At 36.2% G+C, this 16,680-nt stretch overlaps 1 protein-coding gene across 1 annotated transcript in view; it reads right to left on the bottom strand.

Moving 5' to 3' along the window:
* KCNH5 (potassium voltage-gated channel subfamily H member 5) overlaps positions 1–16,680 on the bottom strand; it is a 1,175,650-nt gene that overhangs the window by 24,211 nt on the left and 1,134,759 nt on the right. The window lies entirely within an intron of this gene.

The following is a 16,680-nucleotide window of genomic DNA, read 5'->3' as shown; positions in this document are numbered from 1 at the left end:
GACTTGAGCAAACACCCGCAATAAACCATTTTTTGTTTGTGTATAACTGTTAGCGTTCCACCCATAATCTGGCCCAAAATACTTACACACTTGTATATTTCTCCTAGCGCGCACTGTTGTGCAATAGCAAATGTATGACTTGTTGGGTCTGTTTTAGACAGTGTTAATATGAGTGTAACTGTACTGTGTAATGTATATTTATTAGCTGGTGTTATGAGTGTAACTGTACTGTGTAATGTATATTTATTAGATAGTGTTATTATGTGTGTAACTGTACTGTGTAATATATATTTATTAGACAGTGTTATTATGAGTGTAACTGTACTGTGTAATGTATATTTATTAGACAGTGTTATGTGTGTAACTGTACTCTGTAATGTATATTTATTAGATGGTGTTATTATGAGTGTAACTGTACTGTGTAACGTATATTTATTAGATAGTGTTATTATGTGTGTAACTGTACTGTATAATCTATATTTATTAGACAGTGTTATTATGTGTGTAACTGTACTGTGTAATGTATATTTATTAGATAGTGTTATTATGAGTGTAACTGTACTGTGTAATGTATATTTATTAGATAGTGTTATTATGAGTGTAACTGTACTGTGTAATGTATATTTATTAGATAGTGCTATTATGTGTGTAACTGTACTGTGTAATATATATTTATTAGACAGTGTTAATATGTGTGTAACTGTACTGTGTAATGTATATTTATTAGATAGTGTTATTATGTGTGTAACTGTACTGGGTAATGTATATTTATTAGATGATGTTATTATGAGTGTAACTGAATGGCGTAATGTATATTTATTAGATAGTGCTATTATGTGTGTAACTGTACTGTGTAATATATATTTATTAGACAGTGTTAATATGTGTGTAACTGTACTGTGTAATGTATATTTATTAGATAGTGTTATTATGTGTGTAACTGTACTGGGTAATGTATATTTATTAGATGATGTTATTATGAGTGTAACTGAATGGCGTAATGTATATTTAATAGATAGTGTTATTATGAGTGTAACTGTACTGTGTAATGTATTAAGTATACAGTGTTATTATGAGTTTAACTGTACTGTGTAATGTATATTTATTAGATGGTGTTATTATGTGTGTAACTGTACTGTGTAATGTATATTTATTAGATGGTTATATTATGAGTGTAACTGTACTGTGTAATGTATTAAGTATACAGTGTTATTATGAGTGTAACTGTACTGTGTAATGTATATTTATTAGATCGTGTTATTATGAGTGTAACTGTACTGTGTAATGTATATTTATTAGATGGCGTTATTATGAGTATAACTGAATGGCGTAATGTATTTTTCATGTGTTTTGTGACACTTTTCGCGAAAGTTAACCAGAGTTTTGAGGACACGATATCCCGACGCGTGTTAACTTCAACTGCGCTCAATCGTGTTTACTTTCAAGTTGTAGTACAAGCAAAAAACACGACTTGAGCAAACACCCGCAATAAACCATTTTTTGTTTGTGTATAACTGTTAGCGTTCCACCCATAATCTGGCCCAAAATACTTACACACTTGTATATTTCTCCTAGCGCGCACTGTTGTGCAATAGCAAATGTATGACTTGTTGGGTCTGTTTTAATAACCCCCTCACCATCACCATTCCACCTGTCTAATTTGCCAGTTAGTGGTAGATATGTAGCAGGGTTATATTTGTGAAGTCTTTAGTGTGCATTTTATTACATATATTTATTTTACACTACAATCTCAAAGTGTCTTGAGTCCTTTTAAACACCCTATAGGTAGCTACAATGAATGTGAAAAACATATTAAATATTTACATTACTATAAAAAAACTATACCCATATGAATACACCAATTAATATTTGATTGGATCAGCCAATAGGATTGAACTTCATTCCTATTGGCTGATTGCATCAGCCAATAGGATTTTTTCTACCTTAATTCCGATTGGCTGATAGAATTCTATCAGCCTATCGGAATCTAAGGGACGCCATCTTGGATGACCTTCAATCAGTAAGAAGACTCCGGATAAAGAGGATGCTCCGCGTCGGATGTCTTGAAGATGGACCAGCTCCGTGCCGGATGGATGAAGATAGAAGATACCGTCTGGATGAAGACTTCTGGCCATCTGGAGGTCCACTTCGCCCGGCTTGGATGAAGACTTCTCCTGGCTTCATTGAAGACTTCGGCCCGGCTTGGATGAAGACGTCTCCTGGTCGATCTTCAGGGGGTTAGTGTTAGGTTTTTTTAAGTGTGTATTGGGTGGGTTTTACTTTTAGGTTAGGGTTTGGGCGGCAAAAGAGCTAACTGCCCTTTTAAGGGCAATTCCCATCCAAATGCCTTTTTCAGGGCAATGGGGAGCTAAGGTTTTTTTAGACAGTATTTTATTTGGGGGGTTGGTTGTGTGGGTGGTGGGTTTTACTGTTGGGGAGTTGTTTGTATTTTTTTTTTACAGGTAAAAGAGCTGATTACTTTGGGGCAATGCCCCGCAAAAGGCCCTTTTAAGGGCTATTGGTAGTTTAGTTTAGGCTAGGGTTTTTTTTTTATTTTGGGGGGGATTTTTTTATTTTAATAAGGCTATTAGATTATGTGAAATTAGTTTAAATATCTGTAATTTGTTTATTATTTTATGTAATTTAGTGTGGGGTTTTTGTTGTACTTTAGCTAATTTAATTTAATTTATGTAATTGTATTTAATTTAGTTAATTATTAAATTATAAATGATAAATTATTGTAATGTTAGAGTAACTTAGGTTAGGTTTTATTTTACAGGTACTTTTGTATTTATTTTAGCTAGGTAGTTATTAAATAGTTAACTAATAACTATTTAATAACTATTCTACCTAGTTAAAATAAATACAAACTTGCCTGTAAAATAAAAATAAACCCTAAGATAGCTACAATATAACTATTAGTTATTTTGTCGCTAGCTTAGGGTTTATTTTATAGGTAAGTATTTAGTTTTAAATAGGAATAATTTAGTTAATTATAGGAATATTTATTTAGATTTATTTAAATTAAATTTAAGTTAGTGGGTGTTAGCTTTAGGGTCAGACTTAGGTTTAGGGGTTAATAACTTTAATATAGTGGCAGCGAAGTTGGGGGCGGCATATTAGGGGTTAATAAATGTAGGTAGGTGGCGGCGATGTTAGGGCCGGCAGATTAGGGGTTAATAATATTTAACTAATGTTTGCGAGGCGGGAGTGCAGCGGTTTAGGGGTTAATATGTTTATTATAGTGGCGGCGATGTTGGGGGCAGCTAATTAGGGGTTCGAAAGTGTAGGTAGGTTGCGGCGACATTGGGGCAGCAGATTAGGGGTTAATAAATATAGTGTAGGTGTTGGCGATGTTGGGGGCAGCAGATTAGGGGTTCATAAATATAATGTAGGTGGTGGCGGTGTCTGGAGCGGCAGATTAGGGGTTAAAATTTTTATTATAGTGTTTGCGATGCGGGAGGGCCTCGGTTTAGGGGTTAATAGGTAGTTTATGGGTGTTAGTGTACTTTTTAGCACTTTAGTTATGAGTTTTATGTTACGGCATTGTACCATAAAACTCTCAGCTACTGACTTTTAAATGCGTTAGGGATCTTGACAGGGTAAGATGTACCGCTCACTTTTTTGCCTCCCAGGACAGACTGGTAATACCGGCGCTACGGAAGTCCCATAGAAAAAATACTTTACGAAGTTTAAGTAAGTCGTTTTGCGGTAAGGCCAAAGAAGTGTGCGGTGCCCCTAAACCTGCAAGACTCGTAATACCAGCAGTAGTGAAAAAGCAGCGTTAGGACCTGTTAACTCTGCTTTTTCCGCCTAACGCAAAACTCGTAATTTAGCCGATTGTTTTTTGAATATTCATTGTCCATGTTATTCAGTATTTGTTTTAAACAAAATGAATAGTGACCAATCGTGGAACACTTATATTTGTTTGTGTTAAAAGGTGACAAAATACCTTTAGCTCACTAATCCCAGAGAACCAGGCACGCTCTAATAGGAGGCTTAGAAGAGGACGGGATTAGTGCGTCTCTTCAGCAAACTAAAGTTAAGCATTTGAACTATTTTAAGGAAACAAATAAATACTGATGAATTTGTCATAATTCATTTGTTTTTGTTCATTTTCGTGCTGCAATTGTTAGGATATTAGTTTTTTGGAAACAAGAAGAATATCCATGTTTGGTTAACGCTAGTGCACTCATAATAAAAGCAATGCACGTTTATTCACTCCTTTTAATATTACCATTGTGAGTTCTGATAAGTCAATATTACAGAATTTACTAATCTTGACTTATAATATTGTCAGTTATTACATTTATAAAAACAAACATTTCCCCCCTTTAAATTGTATAAATTATGTCAAAAATCCAACACACACACACACATATATATATATACTGTATATTTATTGACAGATTTCTTCTGTGCAATTATCTTTTAAATACTAGGCATTTGTCTCATTTCAGTGCTGGATATATCTGGATTCGCACAGATCTCTGTGTGTTACTTTTTACACTTATATATCCGTTGCCTGCGGTCATATTCGTAATTCATTTCACAAATTAATGCAGAATAACAAAATTTTCCAATATCTATAAATAAATACTTTTTTTGCATCTCTTGGATACAGTTAAATACATCATTTATTTTACTAAACATGCATTTTTGTTTTAAAATGTAATATCTGATGTTTAAATATTAATTACATTTAATTTTATTATATTTCTCTATTATCTATCTATCTATCTATCTATCTATCTCTCTATCTATCATCTATTTATCTATCTATCTATCTATCTATCTATCTATGTATCATCTATCTATTTATCTACCTATCTATCATCTATCATCTATAATGTATTATCTATCTATCTATCTATCTATCTATCTATCTATCTATCTATCTATCTATGTATTATCTATCTATCTATCTATCTATCTATCTATGTATAAGCTTTCTATCTATCTTTCCATCTATCTATATATCTTCTTTCTATCATCTATCTATCTATCTATCTATCTATCTATCTATCTATCTATCTATCTATCTATCTATGTATAATCTATCTATCTATCTATCTATCTATCTATCTATCTAAAATAATTTTAAATAGAAATACTATTCTTCCTATCATATATCTATCTATTTATCTATCTATCTATATTTATCTCTCTATATATATATATCAGTATCTATCTATCTATCTATCTATCTATCTATCTATCTATCTATCTATCTATCTATCTATCTATCTATCTATCCATCTATCTATCTATATATCTTCTTTCTATCATCTATCTATCTATCTATCTATCTATCTATCTATCTATGTATAATCTATCTATCTATCTATCTAAAATAATTTTAAATAGAAACACTATTCTTCCATAACTATATTTTATAACCAGCCAGATAATATCATACACTTTTTATTGGTTTACATTTTTTTTATTAGTTAAAGGGACATGAAACCTAATTTTTTTTCTTTCATGATTCCGATAGAGAGTACAATTGTAAACAACTTTCCAGTTTACTTCTATTATTTAATTTGCTTCCTTCTCTTGTTATCCTTTGCTGAAAGGTTTATCTAGGCAAGCTCAGGAGCAGCAGAGAACCTAGGATCTAGCTGTTGATTGGTGGCTGCATATATATATCGATTGTCATTGGCTCACCCATGTGTTCAGTTAGAAACCATTAGTGAGATGCTGCTCCTTCAATAAATGATACCAAAAGAATGAAACAGATTACAAAATAGACGTAAATTGGAAAGTTGTTTAAAATTGTATTCTCTATCTGAATCATGAAAGAAAATTTCTGGGTTTCATGTCCCTTTAATATACATCTGTCCTTTTTGTACTGTCCCTTTAATATACATCTGTCCTCTTTGTACTGTCCCTTTAATATACATCTGTCCTTTTTGTACTGTCCCTTTAATATACATCTGTCCTTTTTGTACTGTCCCTTTAATATACATCTGTCCTTTTTGTACTGTCCCTTTAATATACATCTGTCCTTTTTGTACTGTCCCTTTAATATACATCTGTCCTCTTTGTACTGTCCCTTTAATATACATCTGTCCTTTTTGTACTGTCCCTTTAATATACATCTGTCCTTTTTGTACTGTCCCTTTTATATAATCTGTCCTCTTTGTACTGTCCCTTTAATATAAATCTGTCCTTTTTGTACTGTCCCTTTAATATACATCTGTCCTTTTTGTACTGTCCCTTTAATATATATCTGTCCTTTTTGTACTGTCCCTTTAATATATATCTGTCCTTTTTGTACTGTCTTCAATTAAGGCCACACAACTGATGCCATCCTGTTTTACATTTTAGTTTCCTTAAAGACCAACTGCTGAGTAAGTTTTTGGGGTAATTAAGTAGAAGGTTAATGTCCCACTTTATAAGTTCCTCGACACAAATGCATAATTGATGTCAATAAATATTACATTGTAACAGTATCTTGCAACAGCGTAATTAATAGACTCTCACCTGAGCACAATAGCACAGTTTTGTACCTAATGACACACGCACACAGTTATTCTAACAGAGTAAATTGCTCTATTCAATACTTATCATGGGGTGTGGAGTAATTAATGACTTGTAGATTTGTCACTATTCAGTAAAATTGTAGTTTTACAAGAAGCAATTGATTTTTTTTCTTTCACTATAATTTGTTGCTGGTCTTGATCACAGAGAAAGTGATAATGAATTTTATTTGTGCAAAATGACTCCTCTCGATCTATTAATTATGAAGTATTTTTCAGTTTAAAGGGGTCAGCAGCACAGATAAATGTATTAAAAAGTATAAAAAACAAAGGCCTAGATTTGGAGTTTGGCGGTAGCCGTGAAAACCAGCGTTAGAGGCTCCTAACGCTGGTTTTAGGCTACCGCCGGTATTTGGAGTCATTAAAAAAAGGGTCTAACGCTCACTTTTCAGCCGCGACTTTTCCATACCGCAGATCCCCTTACGTCATTTGCGTATCCTATCTTTTCAATGGGATCTTTCTAACTCCGGTATTTAGAGTCGTGTCTGAAGTGAGCGTTAGAAATCTAACGACAAAACTCCAGCCGCAGAAAAAAGTCAGTAGTTAAGAGCTTTCTGGGCTAACGCCGGTTCATAAAGCTCTTAACTACTGTACTCTAAAGTACACTAACACCCATAAACTACCTATGTACCCCTAAACCGAGGTCCCCCCACATCGCCGACACTCGATTAAATTTTTTTAACCCCTAATCTGCTGACCGCCACCTACGTTATCCTTATGTACCCCTAATCTGCTGCCCCTAACACCGCCGACCCCTATATTATATTTATTAAACCCTAACCTGCCCCCCACAACGTCGCAGCCAGCTACCTACAATAATTAACCGCTAATCTGCCGACCGCAAAGAGCCGCCACCTACATTATAGCTATGTACCCCTAATCTGCTGCCCCTAACACCGCCGACCCCTATATTATATTTATTAACCCCTAATCTGCCCCCCTCAACGTCGCCTCCACCTGCCTACACTTATTAACCCCTAATCTGCCGAGCGGACCTGAGCGCTACTATAATAAAGTTATTAACCCCTAATCCGCCTCACTAACCCTATAATAAATAGTATTAACCCCTAATCTGCCCTCCCTAACATCGCCGACACCTAACTTCAATTATTAACCCCTAATCTGCCAACTGGAGCTCACCGCTATTCTAATAAATGTATTAACCCCTAAAGCTAAGTCTAACCCTAACACCCCCCTAAATTAAATATATTTTTAATCTAACAAAATTAATTAAACCCTAATATAGCTACAATATAAATTATAATTATATTATAGCTATTTTAGGATTAATATTTATTTTACAGGTAACTTTGTAATTATTTTAACCAGGTACAATAGCTATTAAATAGTTAAGAACTATTTAATAGCTAAAATAGTTAAAATAATTACAAATTTACCTGTAAAATAAATCCTAACCTAAGTTACAATTAAACCTAACACTACACTATCAATAAATTAATTAAATAAAATACCTATAATTATCTACAATTAAACCTAACACTACACTATCAATAAATAAATTAAATACAATTCCTACAAATAAATACAATGAAATAAACTAACTAAAGTACAAAAAATAAAAAAGAACTAAGTTACAAAAAATAAAAAAATATTTACAAACATTAGAAATATATTACAACAATTTTAAACTAATTACACCTACTCTAAGCCCCCTAATAAAATAACAAAGCCCCCCAAAATAAAAAAATGCCCTACCCTATTCTAAATTACTAAAGTTCAAAGCTCTTTTACCTTACCAGCCCTGAACAGGCCCAACATTACAACCCACCACCCACATACCCCTAATCTAACCCAAACCCCCCTTAAATAAACCTAACACTAAGCCCCTGAAGATCTCCCTACCTTGAGTCGTCTTCACCCAGCCGAGCCAAATTCTTCATCCAAGCGGAGCAAGAAGAGGTCCTCCATCCGGTAGAAGTCTTCATCCAAGCGTGGCAGAAGAGGTCTTCCATCCGATTGAAGTCTTCATCCAAGAGGCATCTTCTATCGTCATCCATCCGGAGTGGAGCGGCAGCATCCTGAAGACCTCCGACGCGGAACATCCATCCTGGCCGACGACTGAACGACAAATGACGGTTCCTTTAAATGACGTCATCCAAGATGGCGTCCCTCGAATTCCGATTGGCTGATAGGATTCTATCAGCCAATCGGAATTAAGGTAGGAATATTCTGATTGGCTGATGGAATCAGCCAATCAGAATCAAGTTCAATCCGATTGGCTGATCCAATCAGCCAATCAGATTGAGCTCGCATTCTATTGGCTGTTCCGATCAGCCAATAGAATGCGAGCTCAATCTGATTGGCTGATTCAATCAGCCAATCAGATTTATCCTACCTTAATTCCGATTGGCTGATAGAATCCTATCAGCCAATCGGAATTCGAGGGACGCCATCTTGGATGACATCATTTAAAGGAACCGTCATTCGTCGTTCAGTCGTCGGCCAGGATGGATCTTCCGCGTCGGAGGTCTTCAGGATGCTGCCGCTCCACTCCGGATGGATGACGATAGAAGATGCCTCTTGGATGAAGACTTCAATCGGATGGAAGACCTCTTCTGCCCCGCTTGGATGAAGACTTCTACCGGATGGAGGACCTCTTCTTGCTCCGCTTGGATGAAGAGTTTGGCTCGGCTGGGTGAAGACGACTCAAGGTAGGGAGATCTTCAGGGGCTTAGTGTTAGGTTTATTTAAGGGGGGTTTGGGTTAGATTAGGGGTATGTGGGTGGTGGGTTGTAATGTTGGGGGGGTATTGTATGTTTTTTTTTAAAGGCAAAAGAGCTGAACTTCTTGGGGCATGCCCCGCAAAGGGCCCTGTTCAGGGCTGGTAAGGTAAAAGAGCTTTGAACTTTAGTAATTTAGAATAGGGTAGGGCATTTTTTTATTTTGGGGGGCTTTGTTATTTTATTAGGGGGCTTAGAGTAGGTGTAATTAGTTTAAAATTGTTGTAATATATTTCTAATGTTTGTAAATATTTTTTTATTTTTTGTAACTTAGTTCTTTTTTATTTTTTGTACTTTAGTTAGTTTATTTCATTGTATTTATTTGTAGGAATTGTATTTAATTTATTTATTGATAGTGTAGTGTTAGATTTAATTGTAGATAATTATAGGTATTTTATTTAATTAATTTATTGATAGTGTAGTGTTAGGTTTAATTGTAACTTAGGTTAGGATTTATTTTACAGGTAAATTTTTAATTATTTTAACTATTTTAGCTATTAAATAGTTCTTAACTATTTAATAGCTATTGTACCTGGTTAAAATAATTACAAAGTTACCTGTAAAATAAATATTAATCCTAAAATAGCTATAATATAATTATAATTTATATTGTAGCTATATTAGGATTTATTTTACAGGTAAGTATTTATCTTTAAATAGGAATAATTTATTTAATAAGAGTTAATTAATTTCGTTAGATTAAAATTATATTTAATTTAGGGGGGTGTTAGTGTTCGGGTTAGACTTAGCTTTAGGGGTTAATACATTTATTAGAATAGCGGTGAGCTCCAGTCGGCAGATTAGGGGTTAATGTTTGAAGTTAGGTGTCGGCGATGTTAGGGAGGGCAGATTAGGGGTTAATACTATTTATTATAGGGTTAGTGAGGCGGATTAGGGGTTAATAACTCTATTATAGTAGCACTCAGGTCCGGTCGGCAGATTAGGGGTTAATAAGTGTAGACAGGTGGAGGCAACGTTGTGGGGGCAGATTAGGGGTTAATAAATATAATATAGGGGTCGGCGGTGTTAGGGGCAGCAGATTAGGGGTACATAGGGATAATGTAAGTAGCGGAGGTTTACGGAGCGGCAGATTAGGGATTAAAAATAATATACAGGGGTCATTGATAGCGGGGGCGGCAGATTAGGGGTTAATAAGTGTAAGGTTAGGGGTGTTTAGACTCGGGGTACATGTTAGAGTGTTAGGTGCAGACATAGGAAGTGTTTCCCCATAGGAAACAATGGGGCTGCGTTAGGAGCTGAACGCGGCTTTTTTGCAGGTGTTAGGTTTTTTTCAGCTCAAACAGCCCCATTGTTTCCTATGGGGGAATCGTGCACGAGCACGTTTTTGAGGCTGGCCGCGTCCGTAAGCAACTCTGGTATCGAGAGTTGCAGTTTCGTTAAATATGCTCTACGCTCCTTTTTTGGAGCCTAACGCAACCATTCTGTGGACTCTCAATACCAGAGTTATTTTAAAGGTGCGGCCAGAAAAAAGCCAGCGTTAGCTACGCGGGTCGTTACCGACAAAACTCTAAATCTAGCCGAAAGGAAGATACTGGCTGAAATTAAATAAAATGCTCCGAATATAAAAATCTAATTGTAATGAGACACACTGGTTCTGCTGAGCTTATTTCAGAATTTACAGAGGTGAAAATGCCTTTATAAGATCTGTAGTTCATTTAGGGGCATTTCTATATTATAACTAATGATAACTGTAGCCAACATGTAGAAAATGAAGAGGGAGTTGTGTTTGCTATATAACTTATTAAAGGGACAGTCAACACCAGAGTTTTTGTTGTTTATATATAAATATATAATCCTTTTATTACCCATTCCCCAGTTCTGCACAACCAACACAGTTACATTAATATACTTTTTACCTCTGTGATTACCTTGTATCTAAGCTATTTCTGACAGCCCCCAGATCACATGACATTTTATTTATTATCTATTGACTTTAATTTTAGCCAATTAGTGCAGTGTCTGCCACAAGCCACGGGCATGATCACAATGTTATCTATATGACTCACATGAGCTAACTCTCCCCTGTTGTGAAAAACAAATAAAAAAGCATGTAATAAGAGGCGGCCTTCAAGGGCTTAGATATTATCATATGAGCCTTCCTAGGTTTAGCTTTCAACTAAGAATACAGAGAACAAAGCGAAATCGGTGATACAAGTAAATTGGAAAGTTGTTTAAAATTACATGCCCTATTTGAAAGTTTTTTTGGACTTGACTGTCCCTTTAAGTAGTAGGAGATTAAATAGACAACTTCATTTTTTTTCGGACATAAACTCCTATTATAAAAAATAAATAAATCATAAAGTGGTCTATTCCCAAAAATCCAACCTTTTGCCAACTGGATATATATTATTGATACTGACTTATTTAAAGTCAAGTGAAGTCAACCATTCACTAAAGTCTAGTCAGTTGCAATGTCAGTCAGTTCAAGTAGGTTAGCTCTGGAGTACCCTCAGACCCATGCCCGCACCACATATTTAACAAAGCGGGTTTTACCATCGCCCACAAACTCTGCCTCACCATAAACTGCTCCATCAAAACTGGCACAGCTGACCCCATAGATCCTAAAAACTACTGCCCCATCCCTCTTCTCCCCTTTCCAGCCAAAGTAATCGAGAAGGCCATCAACGCACAACTTGTTGACCACATTGAGACCAACCACATCTTGGACCCCTCCCAAAGCGGTTTCAGGAGCAATCACAGCACCGAGACCGCCCTCCTCGCTGCCACAGACGACATCCGCACCCTGCTTGACCAAGGAGAGACTGCTGCGCTCATTCTTCTAGACCTCTCAGCCGCATTCTACACTGTAGCCCACAACACCCTCCTGACGCGCCTACACGATGCTGGCATCCGCAATAAGGCCCTGGAATGGATTACCTCCTTCCTCAGCGGCAGAACCCAGAAAGTCAGACTCCAACCCTTCTCCTCCAATCCCACAGCAATCAGCTGCAGCGTACCCCAAGGCTCTTCTCTTAGCCCCACCCTCTTCAACATCTACATGGCCCCCCTCGCCACCATCATCCGACAACACAACCTCAACATCGTCTCCTACGCCGACGATACCCAGTTAATCATCTCACTCACCCGAGACCCCGCCACCACCAAGAAAAATGTCCACGAAGGACTTACAGCAATCACCACCTGGATGAACAACAACCGTCTCAAACTCAACACTGACAAGACCGAAATCCTCCTCCTCGGACCCACCAAATTTGCATGGGATGACTCCTGGTGGCCCACAGCCCTCGGACACCCTCCAACTCCAACACACCACACACAAAATCTAGGCGTCATCCTCAACTCATCACTTTCCATGGCCCGCCAAGTCAACGCCATCTCTTCAACTTGTTTTCACATACTCCTCCTACTGCGAAAAATCTTCAAGTGGATCCCCACTGAAACTAGAAAATCTGTCACCCACGCCCTCGTCAGTAGTCGACAGGACTACGGCAATGCACTCTACGCCGGGTCCACCATCAAGCTCCAGAAACGACTACAACGCATCCAGAACACCTCGGCCAGACTCATCCTCGACATCCCTCGCCAAAACCACATCACCGAACACCTAAGGAACCTACACTGGCTCTCCGTCAACAAGAGAATCACCTTCAAGCTCCTAACCCATGCATTCAAGGCCCTCCACAACATCGGTCCTGAATACATCAACAACCGTGTTAATTTCTACACCCCCTCCAGACAACTCTGCTCTGCTGACCAAGCACTCGCAGTCATCCCCCGCATCAAGAAAAAAACAGCTGGAGGAAAATTCTTCTCCTATATGGCAGCAAGGTCATGGAACTCCCTCCCGCTGCACCTCAGACAATCAACCTCCCTTACAAACTTCAGGAAGGACCTCAAGACCTGGCTCTTTGACTGAATCGTCTTCCCTTAGCCCCCCTCTCGCCCCCATAGCGCCTTGAGACCCTCACGGGTGATTAGTTTACACTTTACAAGTACCCAATAGATAGATAGATAGGTTAGCTAGAAAACCAGCCCACTTGCCACTCTACAAATATTGCTAATCAGGGTTTCCAATTGTCCTGCATATTGAGAGATCCTTGTGGGTTGGAAACCCGGAATCTCACTTGCAGCTTATAAGTGTCCCAAATTAGGCACACTAAAAAAAGCTTTGCCGCCCCTGTTATAAGAAATGCTATTGTAATATAAATATGTTTTGAAAAGCTTATGATTCGTGGATATCAGCGCTACAGAATTTGCAGTTAATCAAAATAATTATTGCAAGTTTTCTAATAGATTGCAATGGAATTAAATTAAAAAGCTGAGGCATTACACATAGGAATTTTAATGAATCAACACCTTCCTGTGGGCTGGTTTATGAGGAGCGGTAATGTTAACGCAATATCGTTATTGTGCATGTCGGGTTTTGCTCATGTGCAAAGTTTAAACTTTCGACATGTAATAGGCACGCTCTCTGATGCGCGCAAAAAAGTTAACTTCTGTTAAGCAAAAACACAAGTGCGCTCAAAAATGTTGCAGACAAATCTTTATGGTCTCTTTAAGTAAGACCTCTCCAGTGAGATTTAAGAGCAGCGTGTTCAGAGAGTCTGAGAGCTTTAATGACATAGAAGCCAGTGACATAGAAAAGGTTCTTGTTGCTGGATAATAAATCACTTGCAAAGATTACTTTGTACATTTATTAAAATTTTGCTGTAAAGTTTGCATAGAAAGAAGTTTTTGTTATACTACAACAGAAAATGTAGCGGACATTATATATATAATAAACATGTTGAAAGGGCACATGTGGTCTTTCAAACATCTGGCTTGGATCGTACATGTTGTTGGCCAGAGAGTTTATTCTTCACATTCTGTAGCTAAAGCAAAAAGATAACAGAGGGAGGTAATTGTCTGGAGAATAGCTGCTCTCGCTGCAGGAAGGTTTGCTGCAGAGTGCGTTGCTTACATAATTATACACGGTGCTCATTGCAGTCTGTTTGCTGCCAAGCCTGACAGATGTTACAACAAAGAGTCCTGGCAGAACAGTAATCATCTTTCCCCCTCGCTTACACGGCCTGATCTGGAGTTCAAATTGTTCACTAATCTTTTACAACTTGACGCGTTTCACATTTTCAAGGCACAACCACATACAGAGCAAGCCAGGGACTCAAAAGGGAAAGAAACAGACTTACTATGGAAACATTGTTAATATTGCAAGTCAATTATTGCAAATGTCATTAACTGTCAGATAATAAAAATGTCATAATGATATATTACAGGTATCACTATATAAAAAAGAAGTTAAACCTCGTTTGCTTTCTGGCTTCCTGACCTAATTTAACTCTATTTTGACTTATGATATTACAGATGCAATATTTCATTAATAAAACAACCATACAATGTACTTCTTTTATCTAATGTGCTTCGTTTTCTTGGTATCATTTTGTTGAAGAAGAAGAAGCAATGCACTACTGGGAGCTAGCTGAACACATCAGATGAGAAAATGAAAAGAGAAATATATGTGCAGCCACCAATCAGCAACATTTTCCCAGTAATACATTGCTGCTCTTGAGCCTACCTAGGAATCCCTTTTAACAAAGGATAACAAGAGAACAAAGCAAATTAGATAATAGAAGTAATTGGAAAGTTGATTAATATGGCATGCTCTATTTGAAAATGTTGGGTTTCATGTCCCTTTAAGTCATTATGACTCTGGCCCTGATATTCAAAACCTCTGTGCTCAGGTGACATGATCTACAATGATCCTTCAGCACTGCGAGATCCCTAGTGAAATGTTCAAAAGGCAGATTTTGCTTTATTCTCCATGGAACGTTCCCTGCATTTCTGTATATGAAGGAGAGGCGAGCCCAGTGAAATATAGCACTGCATGACATGACAGTTCTGCTGCATTTACACTTTGTGCTTTTATATCACTTGACACTTCAGATTACATTTTATTACATTTAAACTTTGCATTTTCTATCTTGTATTTTATTTTGTATCCAGCAGTGTATTTACTGTAGGGTTGTGATTTTACAAATTCTGATTATGGTTTCACAGTTTCTGTGTAACTTTAACAAATTAGACACATACTTTGTATATTTATGTGTATCTTTAATAAATTAGATTGCATTTTGCATGTCTTTTATTTAAATTAAAACAAAAAAACTGTCAGCTCCAGTTTCCCAGAGAGCTTTATTACTTTCTATGTGCCAGATAATCAAACAGTCTCTAGTTTGGAAAGAGATTATAGTGCTGACTTCACAGAGCGTTAATTGGGCTGGAAGTTATATTTTTTTAGCTTATTGGGTTGCACTTGTATTACGAGTTGAAAGTAAAATCTTTTTGCTATTGCAGTAACCCGACAAGCACAAAAATCTGAAGTTATAATATTGTGTGTGTGTTCACGTATTCCCCCATAGAAGTCAATGGAGAAAAAAAGTGGAAAAAAACCCTAACACCACCCCACTCTCATGCAAACACGATCACATATTCTCATTTGCAATAACCCAACATGAAAATATGAATCTTTTATATTCCAATGTTCTTTAGATAACAGAATATGTTCTATTTATTCATAAATGCATATATATATAATATTGTGGTACAATATATATCTATATCTATATATAGATGAATACATATAGGTATATATATATATATATATATATAGGAATATCTATTTACAAATACAAAGAACATATTCCGCTATGTGCAGGACATTGGAATGTGAAATATTTAAAGTAAATACATAGTTAAAGCCTTTATGAAATGTGAATATTGCATAAATATGCTCTTGCATGTTTTCATCTACTTAACTGCAAAGGGCTCCAATTCACTTGTATATATATATATATATATATATATATATTTATATATATATATACTGTATATGTATATGTATATATATATATATATATATATATATATATATATATATATATATATATATATATATATATATATTTATATATAATCTTCTCCAAAAAGCAGGCAACTCACTGGTCTTTGTAGTAAAACTTAGAATTTATTATATTGTATATATATACAAGTGCATTGTATATGTTTTTATGTATTTCTATGTCTGTATATATAAATACATATATGCACATAGAAATATATAAATACATATGTACACATATATAGGCACACACACACACACACATATATATATATATATATATATATATACATAAAAAGAGCAGTTAAGGTTAAATAGGTAAAAAACACTTATCTTGGGAGACCAAACACCGTCGTCCACACGGCGTGAAGCTAGCACACTGTTTCGAACTTCCTGCACTCGGCATAGAAAGTATCGGGTTAGGGAGCAGCTGAAAATAAGGTTCAAATTGAGGCAGGAATCCCAAGAAAAACTTGTAGTTAAAGCTCGTTAATAAGAGCAAACATTTTCAACAGCATTT

Source organism: Bombina bombina, chromosome 1 (genome assembly GCF_027579735.1).
Source record: "Bombina bombina isolate aBomBom1 chromosome 1, aBomBom1.pri, whole genome shotgun sequence".
Classification (NCBI taxonomy): domain Eukaryota; kingdom Metazoa; phylum Chordata; class Amphibia; order Anura; family Bombinatoridae; genus Bombina; species Bombina bombina.
The sequence above is the reverse complement of the archived record's forward strand: the minus strand, read 5'-3'. Positions and strand labels throughout refer to the sequence as shown.